Source organism: Lygodium microphyllum, chromosome 7 (genome assembly GCF_053477565.2).
Source record: "Lygodium microphyllum isolate KBCC chromosome 7, Lygodium_microphyllum_v1.1.10, whole genome shotgun sequence".
In the NCBI taxonomy this organism is placed as follows: Eukaryota; Viridiplantae; Streptophyta; class Polypodiopsida; order Schizaeales; family Lygodiaceae; genus Lygodium; species Lygodium microphyllum.
In genome coordinates, this window is record NC_141141.1 from 19,445,071 (window position 1) to 19,460,339 (window position 15,269).

General features: G+C 40.9%; 1 protein-coding gene across 6 annotated transcripts in view; it reads left to right on the plus strand.

Moving 5' to 3' along the window:
• The window catches only part of D2HGDH (FAD-linked oxidases family protein), a 204,358-nt gene that overhangs the window by 130,541 nt on the left and 58,548 nt on the right, over positions 1-15,269 (plus strand). The gene's annotated exons all lie outside the window — the stretch shown is intronic.

The following is a 15,269-nucleotide window of genomic DNA, read 5'->3' on the forward strand; positions in this document are numbered from 1 at the left end:
CAACCAATTAAAGTTCTTGTAGCTCATGTTCAGCAAGTTCCTGCACGACAGCTTAAATGAACAGATATGGACATGGTTTACGTGTAGTACTGAAGTAGTCTATCTCAAATTGCAAAAGAAGAAAACACCACTTTACAACTTGTAGTACTGATCCATAGTAGTCTTAAATCTCGAATTGCAAAAGGAGAAAACACCACTTTATAACTTGTACCACCAAATAGTTGTTTGAGATGTTGCATTGGGCGTCATTAATCTAGGTATTTCTATGAAAACTGGATTCGATAGATGCTTAAAATAGTTTAAAAATAGAAAATGAGCTCAAAAAATCCTTAAAAAATTTTAACTTTTTTAAGAGCCTAAGATATTTATGGATTTTTAAAAAAAATTGATAGGTATAAGGTCTCACTAAAGATAAAGATCATAGCATTATCACATCATCTTGTAACTTATGATATAAGAAAATACTTTGTATATATAAATCAAACCTATTTTTATTTTTAAAATCATATTGAAATAAATTAAGTTTTTAAAAAATATTTTTTCAAAAGAAGTGCTAATGAGTAAGACCAAAATCTCAATGGTTTATATATTTTCGATTCAAAAATAGAGAGATATATAACTTATACAAAGCAAATGATATTTCAAATCTTTTTTCAATGGTGTACACAGAGTCCTTGACAATCAAGTGGAAGGGCAATGCTTGCTGTTCCTTTTGTTAGGAATCACTGACAAGACTCCTTCCTTCTTTATGAATTCGATGCCAGGAATCCACATTCACAAAAGTATTTGGAGAAATATCTTTGGAATTCTATGATGACATTGATGTGATGTCAATTCTATCAGCCTGGAGATGCTTATAGGAAAAGAATTTTCACTTTCCCACATATAGAAATGATTTTAGTGCCAAACAATAGCTAACAACTTGTAATAGCGGTCCTACATTCTATTGCTGTTAACAAGTGAGATTAAATTGCTACAAGCTATATTTTTGGGCATGCATTTCAAGGCAGGTGCAGTACAGTAGTGCATTGCTGTCATTTGCAGGCTGAATGTTGATTAGTGTGACATTGGGCACATTTGGCAAGATTTGTGACAGTTTGGTACTTGCATTCTAATCCGGTGGGGATTTTTGGTACTTGGAAGAGTTCATTCTATCCTTCAGCATTGAAGTATTTGACTGGTGATTTTTGTCCATTATTGACAACATGGATATCTAGAGCATAGTGATCAAAGTAGCATCCTTGGTGTCGTCACTTAGGAGGACAAGCTTGATGGCACAAACTACCTATCGTGGAGTTTTATGTGCGCAACCTTCTAGTGGTGAAGGACTTGTGGGACTATGTCACTAGTGATTTGCAGTGACCAGGAGGTCTTTCACCTTAGACACCTCAGCATATGCTTGAAGACAAGTTGCTAGTGCTGCTATTGCGGTTGCCTTGCCTCCCCCTTCTACCAAAGATGAGTGGAGATGAGACTCAAAAGGATATGGAAGTACTATCTTTGATAGCCTTGTCAATGAAAAGGGCTATTATTCGGCATATTTGGTCTTGTAGGACCTCAAAGATTGTTGCTTGGGATGTACTTGAGTGCATGTTTATAATATGCAATGAAGCTAGGATACCCTATCTCGGCAAAGAGTTGGCTAATGTGAACATGGATGAGGGTGATAGTATGATAGATCACCTCACACACATATAGGATTTGTCTGAGTAGTTGCTAAATGTTGATGAGGTCATTCAAGTTGTTGAATCGGTAAACATTACATTGAACTTTTTTCTTGAGTCATATCTTGACCTCTTTGATTTTGTCCTTTGGGGGTGGGGTTAGTAGCCCCTTATATTTGTGGAGTTGGAAAGCATCTTGGTGCCACAGGAACAAACTCGAAAGAATGTTACATTGCGTTCAGGTGATGTGGCTATGTTTTCAAAGTATAAAGGCAAAGGGAAAGTCAAGTAGAATGTGAAAAATCAGCAAAAGGCTGATGCTGGACAGCCATCAAATAAGGCTACTGTCCAAGACATAAAAGTCTAGGAAAAAGGAGAAATGCTATTATTGCAAGAAGCCCGGTCATTATATTGATGAATGCAGAAAGCGATTGTCGAAAGAGGACTTTGGTTTGACTGACTTGGAGACATCAGCCCCATCAAATCTACTGATGGTGATGCTTCAACCAACTTTGTAGAGGAGGACTATGCATTTCTTACATGCAGTTTTGATTCTTTGATGGTTGATTTGCATTTAGTGCTGCTGAAATGCAGCACACATGGTATTTTGATAGGGGGGCATCAAAACATATCACTTCCAAGAAGTATTTGTTTACCTCTTTGCATTCAGTCCTTGTTCGGAAGTGTGTTACATGTGTGAACAACACCATTTGATGTATTTGGCATTGGTTCAGTCACAATTAGTGCTGCAAATGGTTCTGATTTTACGCTTCTGGGTATTTTTATGATTGGCATTACAAATAATTTGCTGTCTATATCTGCTTTAAATAAGTATGGCTTTCAAGTCATCTTTGAGGATGACAAATGCATTGTCAAAGATAGAGAGATGGATTATGCACTTAGACTATCCAACACCCTATATAAGGGTCTCTTTTTGTTGGTACGTAAGATAGACAATCTTATGATGCTCTGGTAGTTAGTACTCTTTCGCTCGAAATGTAGAATGTGGAGCTATGGTATGCTTGCTGTGGACATATGAGCTATGGTAGTCTGATGATCCTTCAAAGGTGTGAGATGGAAGATGCATTGCCTCTAGTGAAGACCCCACCTTCTCATGTATGTGAGGGATGCATTTTGGGCAAAATGGGTAGGTTTGCTTTCAAGAAGGATAGTGCAGTGCGTATTGTCTAGAAAATGCAACCTATTTACTTTGATGTCTATGGTTCCATGAGGACACGTGCACTTGGGGGTCATCTTCATTCTTCAATCAGCAAGGAAGGTTCTAAGCATACCTAGAATCACTGAGAGTAATGATAGGACGGATTTCTGCCGTTGTTGCTCTCTTGACTTGTTGCTCTCTCTTGACTTGCTGCTCTCTTTCTCAATCTCTCACATGCTAAAAGGAGCTCTTTTCTCCCTTTTTCTTTTCTTAATGCTCTTTCTTTCTTCCCATACTCTTTGTTTTCCTTCTAAGGTATTCAAAATCTCTTTTCCTTTCTTTCCATGCTTCTTGGTTGTTACAGAAACTTATCTTTTATTTTTTCTTTCTTATTTCCTCAACCTTAATGCATCCTACTAATTAAAATCACCACACAACTGATCTAACTAATGTTCCTAAATCTCCCAAAACCTAAACTATCCGGCAAAGGAGATTGAATACCTTCCGACTCCCTTGCTTTCTACCTACACCAAGCGCCGTAACTCCTACAAGCGCCGTAACTCCTACTCTGTTGCTCGATTTGGAGTGCGTAGGCACTCAAGCTGGAATCTATTGGTCCCAACAACCAAACCAAAATGTTGTCACTATCAGAGCAACAATCGAGACCCTATGGACTGCTTATCAAGTCAAGTGTTTCAAGCGAGTGGCAATGGCTACCTCTCATATAGTTGTGCACGCTCTCACACAAGGATATAGTGAGCTTACCATTGAATCCGATCGTTGTAGCCCTCTTTCTTGAATCCTTTAATGGCTCCATGATTCAAAGTGCTAGCTCAAGCAAGCTCCATCTCCATGCTCCAAGCTTCAATGTCGATAGCTGCACGTGTGAGAAAAGAGAAGAGAAGAGAAGAAGGAGAAGATGAGAAGAGGAGAAGAAGAGCTCCACGGTCCCACTCTTACATACTCACACTCTCCCTCTCTCATACTCCCTCTCTCATGCACAAATAGGAAGCAAGAATAAGAACAAGAAGAGAGCTAGTTTGCACACACACCAAGAATGAGCTTATCCATTAAGTTTTTGGCTTTTGTACATGCCCTTCTCCCGTTGGGCGCACATTCCATTCCATGATTGGCCGTTTGGCCTTTGTCCTCTTTTCCACTCTTTTTCTATTCTTTCCTATTCTCATGGCTCCTTTATATGTACCTTTTCATTTATAACTTGCACAGGGAGGGAGCTTGGTGCTTTTTTACAAAGGACTAAAAGGCGCTTCATTTCTTGTGTGCCTTATTCTTGATTTTAAAAAATTTCCCGTACTTTTTGGTCTTCTTTTTTCATCGGGCTTTCTTCTTATCTTCCTTTTTAAGCCTTCTTTGCGCCTTGTGTCGTTCAGAGGGTTAACAGTAACAAAATCCCAAAGGTCACAGTCCTCAAGGAGACATTCCATTCAGCACAACCATAGAGGGTAGTTCATCCCATCTAGCTCATCAGATGCGGAGAGAGAGGGTAGGACCAACACCTGCTCAAGAGTTGACATCAATGCCAATTGTAGACTAGAAGCCTTGGAAGAATATAACGGGAACAACTAATAGGATGGTGGTCGGTCTAAACAATTTTGAACCACGCGATCTACCATAGCATACACATCGACCATAGATGTCCTTCAATACGTACATGTAACAGAACAAAGAAGATGGTGCAAATGGGATGTCCTCCACCTATACAAGGTTTGTCGATGGGTTGATTAGAAAAGGATTGATATACAACAATGGAGACGGGAAGTAGCCGAGAGGTAGGAAGTGGTGACTTGATGTCAAGAAAGTATGCTAACTGAAAACACAGGCTGTAAGTTGTGCGGGGGATGATGCCAACACCTAAAGGGGATTCCCAGCCCAAAGCAGAGATGGATCTAGTATACGTAGCAATAAAGGTGAGTCTATCCACCTGATAAACATGTTGTCCAGCCTACAAAAGGGGTTGTCTAGAGTGTTGAGGTGCCACCCAAGGGAAAACCAACTACGCAGACTAGAGGATATTGTCGGCTATGTTGAAGATGATACCCAGCTCAGAGAGAAGGACCTGTCAGTAAAACAACGCAAGCAAAAGGTGTCCACCACCTAGAGATCAGACTGCCAAAGTTAGGTGAAGAATCCTAGCAGTAAAACGCATGGAGAAAATGTATTTGGCCATTTGGAAAATGCGCCTCTTGCACCTGGAAATGACATGCCGGCAGATAAGAGCTGTTGCCTAGCAACAAGAGAGCGTCGTCTACTAGAAATGCAGGTTAAACCTGTTGCACGTGTGCTGGATGCCTACAAAACACAAAAGGGAAGACCAGAAAATAGGCAGTCCAGCCTAGTTAAAAGGCCACCTAACCTGTCAGATTGCCTTGCATTGTATGAGGCAAAACGCATGTATGTTGCCCCCAAAATTGATGATGAAGATGGCTGGAACCACTAACAGAGTGCTGGTCTTCAAGATCTCTAGCGCCCATATGTGGCTTTGATACCATGTGAGAGTGCACAATGGAAAGAGGAAAGGGAATACGGAGAGGAGACAAATAGAGAACGCAAGAGAGAGAAGGAACAATGTGACTGCAATGGTTGAAGATACAAGGTTGCAAGAGTCAGCTCCAATATGCAGCTCTTGTGAAGAAATGCTCTAAACATAGAAAACATAACCAATTGTACGACAAAGCATAAATTGATAAACACAGAACACAACTAGTGTTAGGGTAACTCAGAGGCAGTGAACACAATGAATAATGAAGTGAATAACTACTGAATATACAATGCTCATGTAGCAAATATACTATGCAATGAATATTGAACCTCAAACTCTTGTATCTTAGGGATCAAGGCAGAGGTTATGAATTGGAGAGTGTGTTGTACTACGAACGAATCTTGAACAATGCAGCAAGGTATCCTTTGTGTATTGAACAATTGCAAATGTAGCCAGAGAGACTGGATTTGATACAGATAGGCAGTGAGGAGAAAGAGAGACTAAAAACAGAGGTAGTAGAGGAGAGTGGGTGAGAGTTGGAGATAGTAGATAAGTGTGCAGGAAATGTAGGCGATAGTTGAAGGAGAGAGAAACTCAGCAAACACAGCTTTTGGATGATGCTGACAATGTCTGATCGATAGCGACATATCCAGCTGATGATGTCAGCATAGAAAATGCAATGTTCTAATAGTAGATGACACCTCCAAGGTACTAGGTGACATCTCCTAGATATAGGTGATAACTCTAAGATGGAGGCGACAACTCACAGGTGGAGACTAAGGCTAGAATAAGGCGCCAGATGGTAGCAGACAACAATGGGAAGCTTTGACCGCGATGTCATCGGCGGAGGGGTATGGACAGTAGAGACACGGCTCCTAAAACGTGCAAAAATGAGATTGAGGAAGAGTGGGGGGTTGCATGGCTATTTATAGAAAGTTTGGGACATCGAAAATAGGGTTTGGCATGTGGGATACAGTGACTCTCTAGGTTCGTGCTTCTTTTTACAAAATAATGATGTTTTTTCATTAATTAAGTGTATTTTGGATTGTTTAAGTCAGTCTTATGTAATTTTAGCTCAACACCCCCTCTCAAGCCCAAAACTAAGCCATGAGAAATAAGCCCTTGTGTTTATTTGCATTTACCCCAAGGGGTCCCATCCCAAAGGAGCCAAGGTATCGGGCAAAGAGTGTACGTTTGCTGCCCAGTGACCTACCAAGACTACAGAGGCGATGGCTATCTTACCAAGGAAGCTCAAGCAATCACATGAGAGAGGCCAGGGCATCAGACTTAGGGTACTCAGTTGCCCAGGGGCGTGCCAACTCTTGCAAAGGTAGATGGAATCAACAATGGATTTTTTTTTGTGTACGTGTTTTTTGAGGGCTATGTTTTAGGTTGTCACAAGATTTAGCATTAAGGGAGGGCTTTAAATCAGTGTTCGTTCCATTGAGTCACTATGCCTCGAAGGACAAGAAATAAGAGTGGGTAGTCCCACTACCTTCATAAAACAGGCAAATCAATCCTACACATTACTAGAATAAGTGCCTACCGATTACCAAAGGGTGTGTGTGCCAATCATATGGAGAGTATATGGATAGAGAAGTATGATGACGTGGAAGCAAGCAAAGCCAGCATGCAAGCATAGGAAAAAACTACCTCTCGAAATTGCTATGTGCGATGCTATGTGTATGGTGGATTTGGAGTTGACCACTCCAAGGGTGACCAAAAAGGGATAAATGTGCACAGATGCATGTTTACATGAACAGAATGCTAATGCATAGGGTAATGCAAGAAAGATGTAACTTTTCATACTCATGCAGAATGCGATGCAATGGTACTACTCAGACAATACTCTTGCAAGGGAATTGTTTACTTACCTAAGCGTCCTTTTACAACCATGTCATCTTGAGGCAATGCGGATGAAGTTACAAATATCCATAATGTATAATAAATGTCTAAGAGTAAAAAACTGTAACCATTATCATTGTCACTATCAAGAGAAAGAAACTACCTTCTCTCAAATTGAAAGGAGAAGTAAGAAGGAAGCACTTGCGAAATTGTCATTGGAAGGCATAAACTCTAGGCAAATGGTACCTAGCTCAACTCACTCTTTGGTGAAATAAAAATGAACCTCGACGTGGTACGTACAAGAGGTGATGATCGGATTGCCCGCAAGGCCAATGACACTCTGGTTATCACAGTAGATAACTGTAGACGCTTCACAAGAAAACTAGTGTGGCTAGCAAGTTCCTCAGATAGATGGCCTCAGTGGTACCATCGAAGAGAGTTTGATACTCTACCTTAGCTGTGGAAGCCGCTAGCGTGTCCTGCTTACCGCTAGCCTAATAGATGCGTGCCATGCTGTCACGAGGATATGTATTTTATAAAACTCACTTAACATGTGGATTCATTTTTAATCACATGGTTAAGTAAATGTTGCACATGTGAGGTGTAACTAGGGTTAGAGTAAATTTACGAGCTCGAGACCCGAGGAAATCACGGGATGTCAAAGGCAAAAGTTGCTATAAGTTATGCCGCACATGTACTTGGTGATATTTGGTGCGAGTTGTTAGCCTAGGTCATTCATTTTGCCATAAGTGTCAGTTGGGGACACTAGAGAAGTGTTGTTTAATGATACCTAATGCCAATCTGATGGTCAAAGATGGTACAAAGACACTCGAGAGTGGAAGTTTCCTAGCCAATTTAATTATTGGCCAACCAAATTATTTTTCAGGGCACTGAAATAATTATGAGAATATGGGTACCACGCTAAAATTCTCATCATCCTTCCATCCGTAGAAAGATGGTGAGTCTGAGGAAGTAAATTCCACTGTGTTAGATCTTTTGAGTTTGCTTACAACAACATAGTGCATAGTTTTACGGGCAAAGCTCCATTTGAGGTGGTCGAGGGTGGCAAGAAGGTACCACCTATTCTGCAAACTAAGAATAAGATCTTTGAGACTGATTGTTATGAGGAAAACTCGGATGTAGCCTATGTAAAGATAAAATATGCACTTCAAAGATCGCAAGAAAAGCAAAAGAGGGCAGTTAATCGCCACAAACGTGCTTTGTAGTTTGTAGAGGGTGATTATGTATTGTTGCCTTTTGAAAAGGCAAGGCTGAAAAAGATGAAGGGCAAAGAGCGATTATATCCAAAGCTGTCTATGAGATACTATGGGCCATTTCAAGTGTTGGAGAGGATCAGTGATGCATGCTATAGGTTGAAATTGCCTCCACATTGGCGGATACACAATGCCTCTCATGTGAGCTTGCTTAGACCTTTTCATGGAGATGTGCTAGAGGATGTATCTGCTGAAATTCAGCCGGAGGTTGAAGAGCTCGATGAAATACTAGTATCAAAGCAGTTTTTGGCGCACAAAGAGAGGAAGATCAGGGGTAAGGGTTCCACAAGATACTTGGTGAAGTTTCAAAATTATTCACCAATGGATGCCAAATGGATGGAGGAGGATGAGTCGGCAGACCATCCTCAGTTTTGTTGTAGCTTTACCTTGATGCTTTCTAGTTAGAGCCGACTTTAGTTTGGGTTCAATCAAGTTCAACAGAGCAGAGGTCCAGAGTATTACCTGATGCTTGTGAGGGAGCTAGCACCTCCACTCCTCAGTAATGGACAGCTCTAGAAGTAGTGGATCTCAAATGTATTCAGCATACATTCAGGGTACTGTAGTTGAACAATATGTTTGCCAAGAGATGACTATTTAGTGTACTAGTCACTATGTTTGGTATGCAGATCGGTATGGTTTTCACTGTAGCTCTGAAACTGTACATTTATATCCGTTATACTTGGGGTGTAATCAATTATGCTTCGTATGACATTGGTTATGCTTGGTGAAGCATAAGTTAATGATTATCAAGGGCTGATTATCGAATGTTGGTTTTCAGCATATGATCATTAATAATTAGTGGTATTCAGCTGGTTTTATGGACAAAAACATGTCTTATGATGCCATTGATGTTTCAACCATGGTTTATGCTTAATTTTTGCTATACTATGGTCTAGTTTTGCTAGATAAGTTGAGCTCATGAGAAATAGACATGTCACATGATAACCTGGCAATGTTTTTTTTTTCAATAAGATTCTTTGTGAATCTTATAGTATGTTATGATTAGTTGGTAATTTTCAACATGTGTTGGGCATATGGAATGGTTGAGCAACAGTGCACAATGTTGTGTTAACTATGATGCTTTGTGGAAATTTCAATCCACTATTTTACTTTTGATGCATTTGGCAGTGCAATCGTGGATGATTGCAAGGATTTTAAGGGAGAGGGCTATCATCAGGACATGTATTTTTTGAAACCTCACTTAACGTGTGGATTAATGTTTAATCACATGGTTAAGTAAATGTTGCACATGTGAGGTATAACTAGGGTTAGAGTAAATTTACGAGCACGAGACCCAAGGAAATCACGGGATGTCAAAGGCAAAAGTTGCTATAAGTTATGCCACATAGGTACTTGGTGATATTTGGTGCCAGTTGTTGGCCTAGGTCATTCATTTGGCCATAAGCATCAGTTTGGTGACATTAGAGAAGTGGCATTTAATGGTACCTAACGCCAATTTGATAGTCAAAGATGGTGCAGAGACACTCAAGAATGGAAGTTGCCTAGTCAATTTAATTATTGGCCAGTCAGATTATTTTTCAGGACACCGAAATAATTATTAGATTAATTTTTAGTGTTTAAAGACTGAAAAGTAATATTTAATTATGGATAATGCTGAAAAAACCATTTGGGAAGGCTGCCACTTGTAAAAAATGCACATGCAAGATTGAAAAACGTCTTTAGAGGCTGGAGAGAGGCATTTTTAGTGTATTCAGTCTGCAAGAGAGAGGGAGGAGATGCTATTGGTCTGTTTGCAGCCATTGGAGGATCTTTTGAGGTAGACAAGGGCAGAGAAGACCAATCTACAGTAGGTGAAAGCATCTACAGGCTGTTGAGATAGGACAATAACAGTAAATGACTGATTTTCTTCAGTTCTTTGCATCTACAAGGTATTGAGACAAGGCAACAGCAATAAATGAGAAATTTTCTTCAGTTCTTCACGAAGAAAGTCTGAATTCTCTCTCTCCTCAGCATTCTTCTCATCTCCCAGCCTTTCTACAGCCTTGCTCCAAAGATTACAGCATTGAGATCACCAGAGACTGAGAAATTTCAGATTTCTTTGTTGTAAACCCTAATCTGCAAAACAGAAATTAGAGTTCAGCAGCAACCTCGGGATGTGTGCCAGAAATTGGGAGCTCCAAGACTTGGATTCAATAGGGGTGAAGCTGTTTTTAGCCTATTCAAGTGGAGGGACAAGAAAATAATTGAATTTGGGGCATTTTCAATCTCCATCAAAGCGGGTGAAGGCCAATTGATTGCCACCCTATCCGAGGAGGAAGGCTGGTTACACATGCCCAAGCTGTAGAGGTAGCCACCATGGAAACGCTGGGTGTCAGGATCTCTGACCTAGTCAGAATTAGTGTATCCTTGCAAGCATAAACCATGACCATAAGTGAGTCCATAATTAAAAGTATACCTTAAATATCTTAACACATGAAGAGAAGCAATCTAATGAGCCATTCTAGGTGCATTAAAATATTGACTAAGCAAACTAATTGAGGATGTAAGATCGAGCCTAGTATGAATAAATTAAAGTAGTTTCCCTACAATAGAATGATAAGTGTGAGTATCAAAAGGTTGACCTGAGGTATTCTTATGTAGATGGATGGTGGGATTAAGATGCATGGTCACTGGCCGTGTTTGATCAGTTCAATATTGTTCTACCAGTTGTAGGGCATACTTCTGTTGTGATAGAAAGATGCTTCTCTTGGATCAAACAATCTCCATCCCTAAGAAATAAGACATTAAAAAATCTAAGTTGGTCATCTTGAACGTAGTGCAAAGCTTTGCCTTGACTTTTGTAAGGGCTGTAGAATCTGAGCCAGTGAGGAGTATATCATCAACATATAGCACGATATAGGTGACTCTTGTGCAAGAGGTACGATATATAGATTTGGATCATAGGGGATAGAATGGTATCCATCAATTCGTAAAAACTTGTCTATCCTGTGGTACCAAGACCTCGGTACTTGCTTTAGTCCATAAAGAGCTTTCTGCAAAGCGAAATACCTTATTGTTCTAGTCAGCAGAAGAAAAGTCGGGAGGTTGCTTCACATAGACTTACTCCTCCAAATAACCATTCAGAAAGGCACTTTTGATGTCCCTTTGATAGATCAGCGAACTGTGATGATGGGAACCAACAGACGAAATGATGTCAAGCGAGCGGTAGGTGTGAAGTTTTCTTCATAGTCAATGCCATGCTTTTGCCTAAAACCTTGCAGTACAAGGTGAGCCTTACATTTGTCTAAATTGCCATTAGCCTTTAGCTTGGTCTTGAAAATCCACTTCGTTCAGATGACCAGGATGAACCACCAAGATCCAAGTTTCATTGCGATCAATTGTATCTAGTTCCTTCTCCATGACCTCATGCCACAAAGGGTCTTAGAGAGCCTCCTCTGGCTCGAAATGTGCAATGTAATCAACTGTAAACAACGATGCATATGAAGCCTTGGTGAGCCAAGCAAACTTTCTAGAGCCCTCTAGAGTGGAATTTGGTGGAAGGATCCTCAAATCTTACATGGTTTGTTGATATTAGTAAGATAAGGAAGGGTCTTGCAGAGGAAGCCTGGGAGTAGAAGTGTCCACAAGAAGGTCAGGAGTGGGCAGTAGACATGGCTCAAAAGGTATGATCTCATGCAATGTGAATGGAGATGGGGATGCAGAGTCTTATGCAGAAGATTGCACTATGTCCCCCTCATCAAAGATGATATCCCTCCTAATGATCGCTTTGTTCATCTGAGGATCAAACAAATGATAGGCTTTCACTTAAAGAAGAATAGCCCGCAAAGATCAAGAGATTAGCTCTAGGGGTGAGCTTGTCTAACTTAACATCCGGAGTGTGCATACAAGCACGATTGCCGAAGACTCTAAAGTGTGAAACAACAGGATAAGAGCCAAAAAATGCCTTGTACAGAGTCTTTTTAGGAACCAGCGCAGTTGGATATCGGTTAAGGATATACACCAAAGTGTTAACAACCTCAACCCAAAGGCACTCAGGAAGCTTTGCTGTGAACATAGAGAGCATGTCATATTGGTCCAGTTTCTACTCTATGATTTTGTTCTATATTGGGGAGTTAGTAGAGGTGAGCTAGCATGCAATGCCCTGCTCTTGTAGAAACTTAGAAAACTTGTGGGAGGTAAACTCGTCACCAAAATCACTCATAGTATCCACCAAATAATACAGAGTTGTATGAGCGTCAGAGATTTGTGTAGAAGGGGTTTGGGTCAAGCCAAGAATATATTGAAAATAGTTTTGGTATATTTGAACAATAATCTGTGAATCCATGACCATATTGCCCTTTGGGTTTTGGAGTCTAACCATATTCTTTCCTGTGGGGAAAAGATGCAAACCCCGAAAGCATTTATGGGTCTGGTAGGAGGCATCTTGCAAGTTTTCAGTCAAAGATTTCAGTTTGGTTTGTTGGTAAGATCTCAATTGGAACTATTGAATAAGGTCAACCATTGTTGCGGCTAATGGGGGCAGAAATGCACCATATAGTGACTCAAGAAGCAATGGATGAACCAAGGTTAGAAGATCCTCTACTGGCTGCATTGTTTGCAAAGGGATGCATGGTCAAGCGCACTTGATGGAAAGTGTGACAAGAAGCGGTCAAGTAACTGTTCCATGTAGCCATTAAGAACCACGTGTTTCAAATAAGAGGAATTAAAGCACAAAGGAATTTTTTCCAAAAATTGTGCAAAAGGTCCGACAAATTGTATAAGCATCTCAAACTCTCAAGGAAAGTGATCTGATAAGGCATGTTGTTGTAGGACTTGCATATCAAGGATCTCTAGCAAAAATGCATCATCCTACCTGACATACATATGATCCAGCCTAGACCATGCAACGGAATACTGCATCGAATTAATTGTGAATCCTAGATTGGATAAATGTAGTAAAGACCAAAGGCATTGTTTAAGAACATTCAAGGCAAACTCTTGCCATGCCCGATTTTTAGGAGCATTTATCACCGATGTTGGGTTTGACTCATGCCTACGCTCATAGAGGAGTGTCCGCGATCTTCAGTAGGACATTGGGGCAGTTTTTACTTTGTACGAGAGGCTTTTTCCCCCTAGATTTATTTATTTTATTTTATGTGTCTATGTTACACAGATTGGGCACTTATCGTGTTGTTTTACACTCTTCGGGTGTGAACACCCTCTTACAACCCTAAGATTTAAGGGTTTTGCTTTGTACTTGCATCACACACACTTCAGATTATTGCATTGGGTGTCATGCTATCACACTCTCTTCACTGTCAACTACACTCTTAGCTAAGCTTCAATCTGTCCTTTATCTCACATTTGGTATCAGAGCAAGCCCTCAGCTCAGCTAGTGGCCACCATCTCTAGCTGAGCTTTTCAGCATTCAGCCCCACTAGCGAGTCTAGCTCAGAATGCTAGCCAGCATCCAGCTGCTTGAAGCAGCTCCAGTAAGCCCAGTTCGCTGGTATACAGCACCAGTGCTAGCACCGCCACATGGCGTGTTCCTCTTTAGCTAGGGGGTCTCCAGCTCGACCTTCCAACTGGCAGTGCCCCTGCTTGCGTTTGACCTCTATCCGCGACACCAGGGCCACAAGCACTCGCCAGTCCTATGTGTTGCCACCACAAGTGTCCACTTGTTGCTTGTGCAATTGCCACCAACACGGCCTGGCTCTGGTCTTGTGAGCCACTGCCCGCCAGTCCCTGACCACTAGCCTAGGTTAGCCACTGCCCGCCAGTTGCCAGTGCGACCTGCGCCTCTAGCTCAGCCACTTGCACTCCTCTGCCAAGTTTGCTGGGTCTATGTACCAATCATATAGTAGGTAAAAAGGAAAAAATATTCAAATTTTAATTTATATTTCATCTTCTCAAAGGGGCTTGTGCCTGGGTAGTGTATCTCTGTTTCTGCACATGTTTGGGACACATTTATTGCAGAGATTTCGTGAATTCCGGGTCAAAAAGTTTGGAGCTTTTGTTGTTAGCTCAGAGATGGGCAAATGCATATCAGTGACATTCTGAAATAGACTGATTTCATGCATTTTGGGACAATAAATTTTGGGATTTTTGCATTTTTAGTGCTGCTGAGATTTATTGCCCCTTGGACAGTGTGCATTTCAAACCGTTTTTTGGCAGTGTGTGATTAAATTTTCTAATTACAGCAAAGTGCTTGCTGTAATTTCTGGAAATTATGAGATTTCCAAGTTGGTCCAGCTTGAAATGTTGCTCTTTTGCTGATTAGTGACATTTATCATGGCAAATCAGGGAGATGTGTCCAAGGAGGATAGGTTGGATGGCAACAACTATTCCCTATGGTCCTTTATGATGAAGAATGTGTTGATTGCAAAGACTCTTTGGGATTATGTTAGCGGTGAAGAAGTTAGGCCTGGAGTTGTGGCTCTTGCTACTACTCCTGTAGGAGGATGTGGACAACGAGCAACTCAGCATGTTTAGCTTGTTCCAACTCAGCCACTTCCCGAGAGATCAGCAACACAAAAGGCATGGGATACATGGGATGCACAAGCTTTGTCGTTGATTGCATTGGTAGTTCAATGTCTATCATCCCTCATATTTGGTTTGTAGGTTCTTCACCAAAAGCATGGCTGACCTTAGAGCAGATGTTTGTTGGAAAGAACGAGACACGTATCTCTTTCTTGAAGAAAGAGCTTGAGACTGTGAAGATGGATGAGGGTGATTCTATGCAGGATCATCTAAATAAAATTCAAGACTTGCGTGAGTAGCTTATGAATGTAGATGAATGTTACTTAGATGCGCAGTTGATGTCTACTACCTTGAATTCATTGTTGCCCTCGTATTTGGCATTTCATACGACCTTGAACCTCACTATG